The 14,782-nt window shown below is 39.6% G+C and overlaps 1 long non-coding RNA gene across 1 annotated transcript; it reads left to right on the forward strand.

The window, feature by feature from the left end:
* Nucleotides 1-3,088: 3,088 nt before the first annotated feature.
* On the forward strand, nucleotides 3,089-5,264 carry LOC137185313 (uncharacterized). Its single transcript, XR_010928824.1, has 4 exons — nucleotides 3,089-3,177; nucleotides 3,655-3,819; nucleotides 4,032-4,091; nucleotides 4,592-5,264. It is a non-coding gene; the product is annotated as an uncharacterized lncRNA (long non-coding RNA).
* The last annotated feature ends 9,518 nt before the right edge of the window (nucleotides 5,265-14,782 follow it).

The raw sequence follows: 14,782 nt of genomic DNA on the forward strand, positions 1-14,782 counted from the left end.
GACAGCAAGTTGGCAGTAAGAGGAAGGCTATGAGGATTTTTAGTTCACTCTTGGTGTAAAAGTTCTATAAAGAGTGAAATTAAACGAGAATGGTTGGAGACCAGGCCCAGCTGTCAGTTAGGAATTTAGAAAAGAAGTTGGTGCCACTTGGGTAAACACGGATGGTATGTGTTTTGATGGCCATCACAGAAGGGGTGTAGGTAATGAAACTGTCACGGTGACAAGATCGAACGATGGGCAGGTTATGCTGTATTTGTTGTGAAGCAATGACACTGAGTAGATCTCATGAACAACTGGATTTGTTTTGAAGAATTTCCTGCTACTGCGTGATCTCGGTTGGCCATTTGGAGGAAAATCATCCTCTACCATGGAAACCCCCCCAAAAATGGCAGAAAGAACAGCACCTATATAGAGCTGGTGTTTTCTGGGTGTTTCAGCTGGATGGTGGGGGGTGCTGGCATCCTGGTGCCTGGTTCCCCTGATAAGGCTGGCTGTTGAGATCGCTGCAGCTGGATTGCGGGGGGCGCTGACATCAAGGTGTCGTTCACCCTGGATGATGTAGCTGCTGGTGTTGATAAAACTTGCAACCCAGTTCTTGTAATGGCAGACATTACTGAAATGACTGCATCAGTTTTATTAGTAATTGGCAACCAAGTGCATATAAAGATGGAAGTTAAGAAGAGACGTTAGATTACCTCTATTACTAACTTGCAATGCGGTACGTGTAAAGGCAGACGATACTTAAGTGATGTTAGATTAGTTGTATTAGTAACTTGCCATCTGGTGCATGCAGTGGCAGACATTACCGAAGTGACGTTTGAATTAGTATTAGTAACTTGCAACCTGGTGCACGTAACAACAAACAATACTTAAGTGAGGTTAGATTAGTTCTATTAGTAACTTGCAACTCGGTGCACGTAACGATAGATGTTACTGATATGATGTCAGAGGCAACCCGGTGCATGTAACACCAGACGATACTGAAGTGACATTAGATTAGTTGTATTAGGAACTTGCAACCTGGTGCACGTAACAGCAGACGTTACTGAAGTGGCGTTAAATTAGTTGTATTAGTAACTTGCAACCCCGTGCACATAACGATAGATGTTACTGATATGACGTTAGAATAGTTATAGTAGTATTTGGCAACCTGGTGTACGTAACAGCAGACCTCACTGAAGTGACGTTAGATTAGTTGTATTAGTGGCTTGCGAACTGGTGCACGTAACAGCAGACGATACTGAAGTGATGTTAGATTCGTTGTATCAGTAGCTTGCAAACCGGTGCACGTAACAGCAGATGATACTGAACTTGCAACTCGGTGGACATAATGATAGATGTTACTGATATGACCTTAGAATAGTTATTATAGTATTTGGCAACCTGGTGCACTTAACAGCAGACGTTACTGAAGTGACGTTAGATTAGTTGTATTAGTGACTTGCAACCCGGTGCATGTAACAGCAGACAATACTGAAGTGATGTTAGAATAGTTATAATAGTATTTGGCAACCTGGTGCACGTAACAGCAGACGTTACTGAAGTGACGTTAGGTTAGTTGCATTAGTAGCTTGCAACCCGCTGCATGTAACGATAGATGTTACTGATATGATGTTAGAGTAGTTATGATAGTATTTGTCAACCCGGTGCATGTAACAGACATTACTGAAGTGACGTTAGATTAATTGTATAGTAACTAGCGACCCAATACAAATAACGATATACCTTACTGAGGTGACGTAAATGAGCAACTGGCTACCTGGTGGCAGTAATTATGAATGTTATTAAAGTGACATTATAGTTTGATTAGTAACTTGCAACCCAGTGCAAGTAACGACAGATGTTACCGAAATGACATTCAATTAGTTATTATTAACTTGCAAAATCATAATGATAGACTTTGTTACATTAGATCAGTTGTATTAGTGAAAGGCAAGCCGGTGCTGGTAACTATGATGGAACTTGAGGCTTCTAGAAAAGCATTTGCGATGTTTGCTGCACAGGGGGAAATATGACCTGGCCCCCACCAGGGGGTGCTGATGATGTAGGTTGTGGCCGTGGAGGCAGCAGTGGGTCTGTGACGTCACGCTTGCCGACTCTGTCAGTGAGTGGCTCTGGCGATGAAACCAGAAGCGCGGGAGGTTCAGTGATCGTTGTTGACACTGAGTAGAGATGAAACAGTCTGACTTTATTGTCGCTGTGGTTGAAGGGAATGCCTTTAGGCCCTCACTGATGGAGGCGAGGAGGCCTGAGATCTGCCGGGAAGCGGAGAGAACATTAGGAAAGCATGAGTGGAGGTGCCCACGAGGACAGTATGAAAACCAGTTTCAAACAAATCGTCATCTGAATCGGATGTGTTGATCTGCAGTTCATGATCCATGGTGAGTTGACTTTTTGAAAATTGAAATTCCAACGTTTGTCCAAGTTTTTTATAATGTAATCATGCGATTAGGGGTGGAGTGCGGTTTTGTCTGTCTGAAATTTGAGACAAAACGGCTAATATCTGGTGGTAGCTTGAGACTGAGACCGCATGTACGTGAAGCACAGAATACAAGAGCGGAAGAAGAGGAGAGGGTTAGGTGGTATTTATAGGAATGCCGGAAGTGGCGTAGTTGAGGTGTGGTCCTGCTCCTGAAACTTTGCTGAATAGCTTCAATTAATCATACATAATGTTTCCACTCTCCTCCTCCGGAAAAAGCTCCATCAGCATGGCCTCATTTTTTTCACTTACCAGAGTTTCCAGCTGTCCTGCAGCACAAACTCATGGAGGAGAGCTTGGACTTTCATACCCCTGCCTACAGATCAAAGTGGAGGTCCCAGATCATACAAGTCCTGTTTGACACAATTTGTATGTACATATGGTACATTTAGCCTGAAGCAATGGAAAATGGAGAACTAAACAAAACTGCATAATTTAGGTCAGTGTCTATCAAAAGCACATCTTAGCCTGGACCCACAGTGCTTATAGCTAGTGCTTTAATCATGATCAAGTATCAAAATAATAACAGTTTTATAACACATTTACAGACAAACACTGTGACATTGTTCATCAGTCCTTTAAATGATGTGCTCTGTGTTTCTTTGAAAAGGTACTCAACCAGTAGGCAGTACCATGATGTTTGTGCTATTCTTGTATCTAAACATCCTCTCCTCCGGAATCGCACAGGACAAGGATATGTAAGTGAATTACTAAAGGTCCGGTGTGTAGGATTTAGAGGGATCCCTTGACAGAGTATGGCAAAAATTGATTATAATATTCATAATTATGATTTCATTAGTGTATAATCAGCTGAAAATAAGAATTGTTGTGTTGTTGTTACTTTATAATGAGCCCTTTATATCTATAGAGGGAGCAGGTCCTCTTCTGTGGAATTGCCCAGTAGCCCAGAACGGACAAACCAAATACTGGCTCCAGAGAGGGTCTTTAGTGTTTTAGCGACGGCCACCGTAGGTTCTCCTAAGGCTAGTGATGTTCAGTTGGTTGCAGTCTGGAACTTCATTGCGAGATGCCACTAAATCCTACACACTGAACTTGTAAATGCATGCTCTTCACACTGAATGGCTACACTTGTACTGGCATATTGCTCAAGGTGTTGTCTGTAAGAACAAAGCCATGAACCAAAGCTGTGAATTTCCTTGTGCTATCTTTCTTAGGAGTCTTGGTTGGGAATGCTTAAAAATAAGTTTAAAAAGGAGTGAATCCCACTTGTCAGTCCTGAGGTAGAGTATCACAGAGGAAAGCATGGCAAAAGGAGGCTGTCAGTGTCTTCAGCAGAAGGGAACTCATCACTGGCACAACAACCAGCAAAGAAAGCCATGGTGAGTGTTGATTATTCCACAAGCAAGTCAGCAGCTTATTTTCTTGACAAGTGGAAATTAACATATACATACAAATAACCTGTGATGAAATTAAACCCATAGTTTGCTTAGCCTGATTTTCACAAACAGTAGCTTGCAGGATGACATTGTTACTGTTGTCCATCCTAACCCTTACATTTTACTTTATGTGATTTCCTTTCTCGTCCATACAGATGCCTGCTGGCGAGGATGCTGTAATTCAAGGCCACAGCTCTGCAATCTCTACTATCAAGGTAGTAACCATCAAAGTCTGCTGCACACTACATGCTTCTGACAAGAGCTGTGTTCGGAATCGCATACTGGACGCTACATACTGCATACTGCATACATATATACTGTATACAGCCTGCTACTTCATGTAGAAGTATACAGTGCAGTATGCTGTATGTGAAAATTACCGTACTGTGCTACATAGTCACATGACCAATGGACTTATAAGTGATCACCATGGAAACAATTACCCAGCAGCTGTTAGTAGATGTTTATAGAAGTTTCCATTACATTGTTACACAGACATCAATGTGAAATCATTTGCTGGATATGAGATTGTTCATATTAATTGCCAGTGTTGGTTGCTACCTAGCATTAGCTAGCTTATTAGCTCATTTAAACTTTTCAAACTGCAAGAGTAAACTATTTTTTGCAGCATCATCATTTATATGAAAATGTATCATAACAAAACAAACAAAACAATTTTTTGTATTTACACTTGTAGTCGCTCGTCTCCCCACAGCGCCTCAATGGTGTGCATGGCAGAGGAGAAAAGCCACTTCTCTCCAAAAAGAACATTACTGCCGTCTACGGTTCACTCAAGACCATGTGGATAAGCCAGAAGGTGATATGTTCTCTGAATGGATGAGACCAAAATCAAACTTTTCGGCTTGAATGAGAAGTGTTATGTTTGGCGATGAGCAAAAACTGCATTCCAACATAAGAACCTTATCCCATCTGTGAAACATGGTGCTGGTAGTATCATGGTTTGGGCTGCTTTGCTGCCTCTGAACCAGGGCAGCTTGCAATCATTGATGGAGCTAAGAGTTCTGAGTTGTACAAGCAAATTCTACAGGAAAGTGTAAAGGTATCCATCTGTGAACTGAAGCTCAACAGAAAGTGTATCATGCAGTAAGACAATAACACTAAACACACAAGTCGTTCTACCAAAGAATGGTGAAAGCAGAAGAATATTGTTTTGGACTGGCTGAGTCAAAGTCCTGACCTTAATCCTAAAGAAATGCTGTGGAAGGACCTGAAGCATGTAGTTCATGCAAAGAAGCCCACCAACATCCCCGAGTTGAAACTGTTCTGTAAGGAGGAATGAGCCAAAATTCCTCCAAGCTGATGTGCAGGGCTGATAAACAGTTACCGGAACATTTGGTTGAAGTTAGTGCTGCAAAAGGGGGTCACACCAGTTACTGAAAACAAGGGTTCACATGCTTTTGCCTCCCAAAAATATGTAAGATTGGATAATTTTCCTCAATAAATAAATGGAAAAGATGAAAGAAATTATTTTTTGTCTCATTTGTTTAATTGGGTTTACTTTATCTAGTTTTAAGACTTGTGTAAAAATCTGATCATGTTTTAGGTCATATTTATGCAGAAATAGAGACAATTCTAAAGGGTTCTCAAACTTTCAAGCAGCACTGTACATCTGGGTATATTTGGCAAACTCGAGATTTTCAGGTTTGTCACATACTACTTACTACTTACTAATTTTGGTCAGAATCAGTATTCCAGTAGTAGATATTATGCCATTTTGTACACAGCAAAGATCTTGCCTTAAGACATACAACTCTTGCAATTTAAGTTCAATGAAATCCTGTATTGTGCAGCAGTCATATGCAGAAGCTTGCAGGATGTAGTTGTTCCTGCTCAGCATCATAACTGTGACTTTAGTTAGTCTGATTTTCTCTCTCATCCATGCAGATAGGTGCTGTTGAGATGGGAGCTACAGGAGCTACAAACCAGAGGCCCACACCTTGCTCAGGCACTGTTAACAACATATTTGTGAAAATAGAGAAGAAAATCAAGGTCTGTGTGCTACATTTGCATTCAGTTTACATTAATATATAACAATCTTTGGTATGTCTGGAAAAAAATCTGGTTCTAATAAGGGATAACTGTTAATTGATTAACTGTTCTATTTTAATGATCATGTTTTTATTTTTTCCCTGACACCTGCTGGCAAGGATGAAGATGCTCTTGTCCACGGTGCTATCTCCTTCAAGTCCAATGTAAGTTTTTAAATGATGCATATTCACTTTTTTTTTAAACAAACCCTACCTTTTCCTCAATATTAAGGATACATGTCCTATAACATTTACAGGGAATTAGGGCTATAGTGTACAGATGTATGTTGCAAGAATGAAAGAGGAGTGCAAAAAGGGCCATCCAAACATCGACATCCTGAAGGAGAAAATGAAGAGGACATCACTGAAAGTCCACTTCATTCAAAGCCACTCCACCAGTGACATTCTTCAGGAGTTCCCAGCTTTACGGCATATCAGCATTTTGAGTTCAAACCCCACATGGAGTTAATGTATAAAAGTTTCACTTTTAATAGGTTACTCTTCTAGGCAAATTTGTAATGTATACAAAATATTCATCTTTTAGATTTTCTCTGAAATCAAGCACATCAACACATCATAACCTTTTGAAAACTGCATTGCAAAATTGGTGCTTGAACACTTCCTCCCTTAAAAAAAAATTGTTGTTGTGTCTACATTTTCTTATATCAAAAGGGACTTCTGAAGCCGACAGAGTGAGAGCCTGCACAGGGGAGGAGGCCTTCGCAGTGTGTGCACAGCAGTGCTTGACACTGTGTCAGTGACTCCTCTTGGCTCTGATTGGTTGTTTTCATTTGGACGTGGTGGATTCTTGCAAATGGCATTAGGAGCACTAAGAAGAGCCAGAGGAACCTGATTTCTTTCCTGTCATTCTGTCAGGACATAGTGACAGTTTCAGCAAATATGACAAGTTATTTTCATAAAAGTTACCAACTGAACCTTTAACTGCAAAATATTGTCATTGTTTAGAACTTGATATCTAATTAATGCCGTATTAACCTACACAAGATTAATATGCAATAGAAACAGTATTTAAGTTGCCATTGCAGACAGTTAAATAAAAGAGAGAGTGCTTGAATACCACATTATAAATATCATATACTCATGACAGATAATGTATTTGTTGTGTGCTTTTCATAGGTGGTGAAGGCTCCTACACCTGTGCTGCAGGTGAGTGGGAACCCCTTCAGTGTTGAATGTGAAATTTCTCTTCACATGGATGGAATTGACATTGCAAAGCCAGATGACATCTTGGCGGGAGTTGGTGCTGTACTGGGGATCTATTTTATCTTTCGAGTTAAATATGCACAGACCACAAAGAAGACTCTAATTGCAGTGCATGGTTGGTATGAAGTCAAATGATAAAGTTCCAATATTGTGCATTAAAATGGCAAATTTCTTGCTCTAAATGTCACAAGTGAGAAATGAACTGAAATGAATTGAAATTACACAAATATTGATACACAGTATTACACATATTTTTTTGAATTGAATTGTTGGATTCATATATTTATTGACATTATACAAATATACAATGTTTATTTATTCCCGTGTAACATTTCATGCAGGTCTAATGTATATTAATTTAGTTACTTATAACATTACAAACGTATTGATCATTAATGAGACATTATATTGTACATGTACATGCACATATTTTTTTAAATGAATTGTTGGATTAATATATTTATTGACATTATACAATGTTTATTTTTTCCTGTGCACTGAATTGTTGGGTTAATATATTTATTGACATTATACAGTTATACAATGTTAATTTATTCCTGTGTAATCTTTTGTATTTATTGAGTTTTCCATTTATTTATTTTTGCAAATTAGAAAAAGTTCAACCCACAATCATTACGGTTCTACTATACAGTTAATTAATCAATAATAATTACTATAAAGGTTCCTCTCAGAGCTTCAAAAGGTTCCTCAAGTAACCTCAAGAATGGATTCTTCTGAGAACCTTTTCTTGAAGGTTCCTCAAAGCACCTTAAGAGGTTCCTCCACAGTTTCAAATTGAAGGTCCTCTAAAAGTTCCACACAGAACCATGGGTACACCCTCGATCTTGTTTTTACACTTGGCTTGACTCTTTATTCCCTGCATGTGTCTGGTTTAGTGTTGCTGATCACAAATGTATAATTTTTGACACGGTTCTACAGTCATTGTTGACTTCTCAGAAACAAACTATACAGTCTCACATTGTTAATGAGCATTCTGCAGCTAAGCTTTCCCCTCTCCTCCTTGATATGTCCAAGGGAATTCCTAAGTTTTCCAATATCAATGACTTCATTAACTGGTTTATTGAATTGTGCTCCTTAGCTCTTGATACCGTTACTGCAAATAAGATCAGACTAGCCCCAGTTGTTAATCTGTCCCCTTGGATAGATGCTTCCATTCAATGCCATAGAAGTAATTAAAGAAAGGCCAAGGTTCCATGTTCACTACCTTCAAATGAAGGAGCTATTAACCATACTCAATCAACTCATCAAGGATGCAAGAGCAGTATATTTTTCTGGCCTGATTAATAATAACAAGCATAACCCCTTTTTTTTAATGCTATTAACCAACTTCTGAATCATGCTCATTCTGGATATCCTGCCACCACCTCTGACAACTGTGATAAGATCAGTGGTCCGTATGAGTTCAGCCCTACCTGTCCAGCAACAAAACAGCAGACAGACTAAGTTAGCAACAAGCTGATGAACATAATGGAGCATTTAGCAGCAAATGAGTTGGTTTCCGTTGGTGGAGATTGAGAGTGAATATTAGATTTACATTCATCTGGTTGAGTCATAAACACAACTCCAACTTAATGCTAAATTTGCTATGTGTCTGCAGAACATGTAAATAGCAACAGTTTCCTGATACATTAGTCACACATTAGTAATATGTCAAATGTGAGTTCTGTCCCCAAGTGGCCCAAAAAAGAAAGTAAGAAAGATTAATGCCGCTTTGGGTATACCCAAGGAAAAATACTTATGGATGTAAAAACAAGTTACAAGTGGTAGATATTTCTTCTTTTCCTTTTAAAGGATAATTGTAGCTATTTCCTTGTCTGGTTATCATCCAATATGGCAATTGCAGTATTTTTATTCAGAATTCTCAGGTATGCCGTTAAATTTAATCTCAAAGATGTATTTAAAGATCTCCCTTTAGTATAGTACCAATCAAACTGCAGCTGTCAAATAGCTGCAGTTGGAAACTATATGAAAGTGGTCTCTCTACTATTTGTAGGTTTCGGGCTGATATAACATCCACAAATCAAGATGCCATGTGAGAGACAAACAGTTTTATGTATCTTGAGTTAATCAGACCCTGGATGTTGAAGCAGGACCTCAAGAGTAAAAAAGTCAAAAGTAAGTCAATTAATTGCTTTTTTGGGTTCGGCGGTTAGAGAATGTGTTTGCCCTCTAGCTGTGTGCTGGAGATTGATTGTGTTCACTTAACCTCTAAGTCGAGCTTGATTTCCCTCCAGTTTGTTGGCAGTGCTGGCAAAAACTAGGAATTTAAAGACCAGGTTTAAAATGATAATATTATCCTTTAGGTCACAGTATCTACAGTATATCAGGTCCAAATCTTAATTTGCCCAGTACTTTGGATTGTGACTAAATACCTGCAAAACTAATGAAGTTCCCATCAGCATCAACTGTGGTTTGTGTTTAGTGCTGATAAGCATATGTTAGTGTGCTAATATGCTAAACTAAGATTGTTAACATGATAAACATTAGATTCAAGATTTAATTTGTCATTTTCTTGTGTATTTGTGTACACAAAAACACAAAATAGCGTTCCACCCAGCCCGCAGCAGTGCAACAACAACAGAAACTATAAAGATATACTGTACATCTAAAAATTCCCTTTAAAAAATGATAAAAACATATAAATCCCATGAGAAAAAACAAAAAAACAAAAAAAGAGTTAGTGGAGCTTTCAGTTGAAATTATTTTTTCACAGCCGGGTAATTGTGTTGAAGCTGAGCTGGTGCTGTCGGCAAGTATGCTGCTGTTCCAATTGCAGAACGATTGTACTGTGTCCACCTGTCCTCAGAAGTTTTGTACTCCTGAGTTGACCTTGCCAAGTCCTAACCAGCAAGAATGCAAGTCAGAACTTGACATACTTGATACTGAGGATTGGTATTGGCTTCAGTCAAAGCCAGGCAGACTTCCTGGGGGCTTGGTCGCCATGTGTCACCACTTCCTGTATCTGTCTATTCAAATTAAAAGCCCTCTAGTGTGTCATATATGGCTCAGCCATACACTAGCTTTTGACCTAATCTTGTTGGCTAAAAGTTGTTGTGTGTAACACTGGTTGAAAATGACAGATTGCTACCGGGTAAAGTTAACCCAATGTTGTATTGGTGCTATATTGGCCCAAACTGGGTAAAATTTCAACCAAGCAATTAATGTGATTTTTTTTTTTTTTTTTTTTTTTTTTGCAGAATAGATAGAGATCCAGTATGCAGCCAAGTTCAGTGTTTCAGAAAAAAATACAATTTTAAATATGGGTTCAAAATTATGTTTTTTTTTCATGTTAAAAGCCTTGCTGCGATATTTTTGAGTGGTTAAAGTTGAGATAAAGATGCCTTGGTGGTACCAAAAAATGATATACAGCTATAGCTGACACAGGTGGATATAAAGAAATGAGGGTTTTGTGGCATTAGTTCATCTACTAGTGTCCTGTCACAGGTAGCAGAGCAGGTGAACTCAAATGCAGGGACTGGGGCAGAATTACTGATTAAAGATGTTTACTTAGAGTTCAGCAGTCAGGTAACAGAAGGCTCAGGTAACAGGCGTGCATGAAACAAGGAACATAGATAAGATGAAACACCATACATATTGACAACGACCTGGCAATCAACTAAGAGAACAGGTAGGTATATATACACATGGCACTAATCACAACACAAAGCACAGCTAGAGTGAGCAGGGACCAGAATAAGGAGGGAACATAATGATTGGGTAACGAGGTGATAGGAGGCAAAACACAGGGCAAGGCTGATGAGGCCTTATGCTAGTTTCACTTGTACTTTCAAACGTTCAAGTGAAACTAGCATAAGGAACAACAAAAATCTGACACACTGATAATGTCAAGTCATTTTAACATGTTAGATATTTATAGAACATTCACCTTCAGTCCCCCTTCAATCTATCCATGAATATTGATCAATAGAGAACAGATCAATAAATACAAAGGGCATCTATGGCAATGTAAGAGCAAAACACTGGATTAAATAGTCAATTCAACTTAATGTTCAAAGTATCTGTCCTTCTCCCACTCAGTCCAGACTTAACATCACAGAGAGAAAAAGCTGAGGGTCTCTGGTGGACTGCTGGATCTGCATTTGCATGCAGATAAGAGCAATAACACAAACTGAGGCAAAAAAGTACATGATAAACAAATTTATAAAATTATTTGGTATTTTCAATCCCTGTAAAACTGCAACAGTTGCATTTATACTAAAGCATCAACACATAACAAAACAAGTTTCACATTCGTACAGTGCTGTGCTAGCTCTTGGCGACAGCCGCTGCTTGTGTGTGCTTGCTCTCTCATACTCAATTGTTTGCATGAGACACTGATACACAGCGATCCGCCCTAATGGACTGTACTCTGGTGGGAGTCCTAATTCACAGAGAAAATAATCACCTGGTGGCGCCTGGCTCTGAGCGAAGAGGAATGAATGAACAGATGTATGAGGGGAGCGAGGTAGCGTGTTAACACACACACATCGCTATCACAAGCCACAGCTGCAGCTGTGATCTCTCCCAGCCCTCGACATGCTCAGCTCCCCCGGCCCTTCTTTACAATGCCTCTCTCAGCCCCTGACTCCATCCTTCGACCCTTCTCTTGCCTTCTCCCCCTTCCACAGCCCTCTCCTTATTTCTCTATCCAAGTGCTTTGCATTGTTCAGCTCATTATCTAATTCCCCCCTATTACCCTTCTCTCTTTTCTTGCTCCGTCTTTCTCTTTTCCTTGTCTCTTTGTCTCTGTCCTCTCTCCTCTGTCTCTCTTCTTGCCTCTCTCTCTGTCCTTGAGTGGCCAGGAGAATGATTATTCGAAGCAGGACTGAGATCCATCAATGTGTCACCGGCTTGTTCCCCAAGCCCCCTCTGAGGGCCTGTCCCTCCACCCCCTGCCTTCCTCTGGCCCTCCTCCGGCCCACTGACCGGTGGTGCATTGCCATGGCGGAGTACAGTGGCCAGACAAGGCACGCTTTTGCTGACAATAGGGATAATTGAAACTCGCCTTGATTTAGCATTGTTCTTTGGTGGTCGTTGTCTTGCTGTAATGCAACTGAGAGCAAGTGAGGATCGGGAAACAAAGAGGAGAGCGAGTGTGTGAAACTGTCACATGACCTTGCCATTGAGACATAATATATCTGTGTGAAACAAAGGGCAAGTCAATGCTATTCTCAGCCTAAGGAAGAAGTCCATGTATACAAAAAAGGCAGTCTGGCCCAAAGCCATGGACCTCCTACCTTTCTTCCTCTGTCTTCTACTAGAATTTACTCTCATCTTACTCTGCCCTCACTTGGTCAAACTGTGTTTGGTGTGTATGTGCGTGCGTGTGTGCATGTGTGCATGTGGAGGGAGATTCCCTTTATCTCTTCCTTTGACTGATGGCTCAGTCAAAACCCAGCACTGCAGTAACATCATGAACACTCACCGTCTCCCCAACAGTCTCTCTCTCTCTCTCTCTCTCTCACACACACACACACACACACACACACACACTCACTCACACAAAGACACTTCTGTCCAACGGCTGGATTTTTATTGAAAAATAAAACGGGGAAGATTTTGTCAGTGTTACATGAGACAAGTTTATATTTAGATGTGTTCATCGATTTGCAGCTGACACACTACACTGGAGCTGTCTGCAGCCCATAACTCAGCTTGTGCCACAGAGATTGGCCAAATCCTGCCGCCACTAAATCAATCAGCAGCAGGGGAGCGGCACAAGAGGGCAGAAACAGGCTTATGAGTGATTCTGAATGGTTTACTTGAGGAGCATTTTTTACATTCTTGTAGGACACATTGCAGGCTTTTCTTTAATTTCATGGGATAAAGCAACCTTTCCTTAATTTCAAATTGAGGAAGTGACTAAATTCTACAGAGACATGGCTGAGTGCCTCACCCCTGGACCATTGCACTGACCTTTTTGCCAAGCTGGGGTCTGACAACATGACATTGACCAAAGTTAAACACTGTGACAAAATGGAGATTGGACAGACCTCCTGAGAGGCCATATCTGACCAATAACTAAATTATGGCCTGAACTAAAAGCATGAATGACCTCTGGGGTCATTTTAACCAGGAGAAAAGACCAACATCTCCACGTAAACATGGACAGAAAACCCCTTTCCTTATCTCCCCAGACCAGTCATAAAGCTCTCACATTCCTGGGGGAAATTCATTGAGTCTTTCTGCAAATCTGAACTTGTGTGAATTAAATATCTAATCATTATGTAAATCTTGTAATGTTGTTTGTTATAAAAATTCATAAAGAATGGCATAACTTTGATAATTATGCTATCATCTATTGAGGGGATATTAATTTGTGATTTTATTACATTTTCAACACGTGATGAATCTGTCCCCACTGATAAGGTTAGAACATCATGTTGGATTTTTAATGTTAAGAGTTAATGAATGCTTATATGATCACTATGCAATAGTATTTTTAAAATCAGTGTTTAACTTTTGCTTTAATAACCTCATAGACAATCACATTTTAATAGTTGAATTAGATAAGTAGTTGTATTGAAAGAAGAAGTTTCTGAAGTAATAGGAATGTTAAAGATAATAATATAATAATACAAAACATAATAATAATAATAATAATAGTCATATTGGATGTTTTCATATTATGAAGTGAGAGTTATGTTGAATCTATATATGAAATTATGTTTTTGAAAGTTTAATCTAATCACATAATTGTTGCTTTAAACTTTTATTTCACTAATAGATATGTAAATGGTATGAGAATGTTGAATCAATGAAGGTTGAATGTCTAAATATCAGAAGTGTTAATATTAATGTTAATGTTCGGTATGTTGACAGGAAGGATTGACTTATTATCAAATAAATGTGTAATGCTGAACTGTTTTTCTGAATTGTTTTACAATATATTGTTCAATATGACATGAAGTATTCAGACGTAGTGACTCTGAACTGTGAATTTTATGTATAAAACTCAAAACTTAATTCCTCAGTGTAGGAAATTTAACATCTCAAGTCAAAGTCAGCCACACCTTAAAGTCACCAAACAAAGGAAATGAATATTCATCAAAATCTAGAATAGAATTTAAAATCCTTCTCCTTACTTACAAAGCCCTTAATGGTCGGGCACCATCATATCTTGAAGAGCTCATAGTACCGTATTACCCCACTAGAACACTGCACTCCCAGAATGCAGGCTTACTGGTGGTTCCTACAGTCTTCAAAAGTAGAATGGGAGGCAGAGCCTTCAGCTATCAGGCTGCTCTCCTGTGGAACTATCTTCTAGATTCGATCCAGGGGGCAGACACCCTCTCTACGTTTAAGAGTAGGCTTAAAACTTTCTTTTTTGATAAAGCTTATACTTAGGGCTGGCCAGACTTGCCTTGGATCAGCCCTTAGTTATGCTGCTATAGGCCTAGACTGCCGGGGAACTTCCCATGATGCACTGAGCCCCTCTCTCCCCCTCCTCCTCTCCATCTGTGTGCATTCATGTACCTTCAATGCATGTTACTAACTTGGCTTCTTCCCCAGAGTTTTTTGTGCTTTCTCATCTTGCAGGAAACCCTGGGTTGCAGGCTGAGCCTTTGTGGTCCTTAGCAGTCCTGTTGGTGTCCTTCCCCAGCTATTGCTGC

This window comes from Thunnus thynnus, chromosome 6 (genome assembly GCF_963924715.1).
Source record: "Thunnus thynnus chromosome 6, fThuThy2.1, whole genome shotgun sequence".
Taxonomy (NCBI): Eukaryota; Metazoa; Chordata; class Actinopteri; order Scombriformes; family Scombridae; genus Thunnus; species Thunnus thynnus.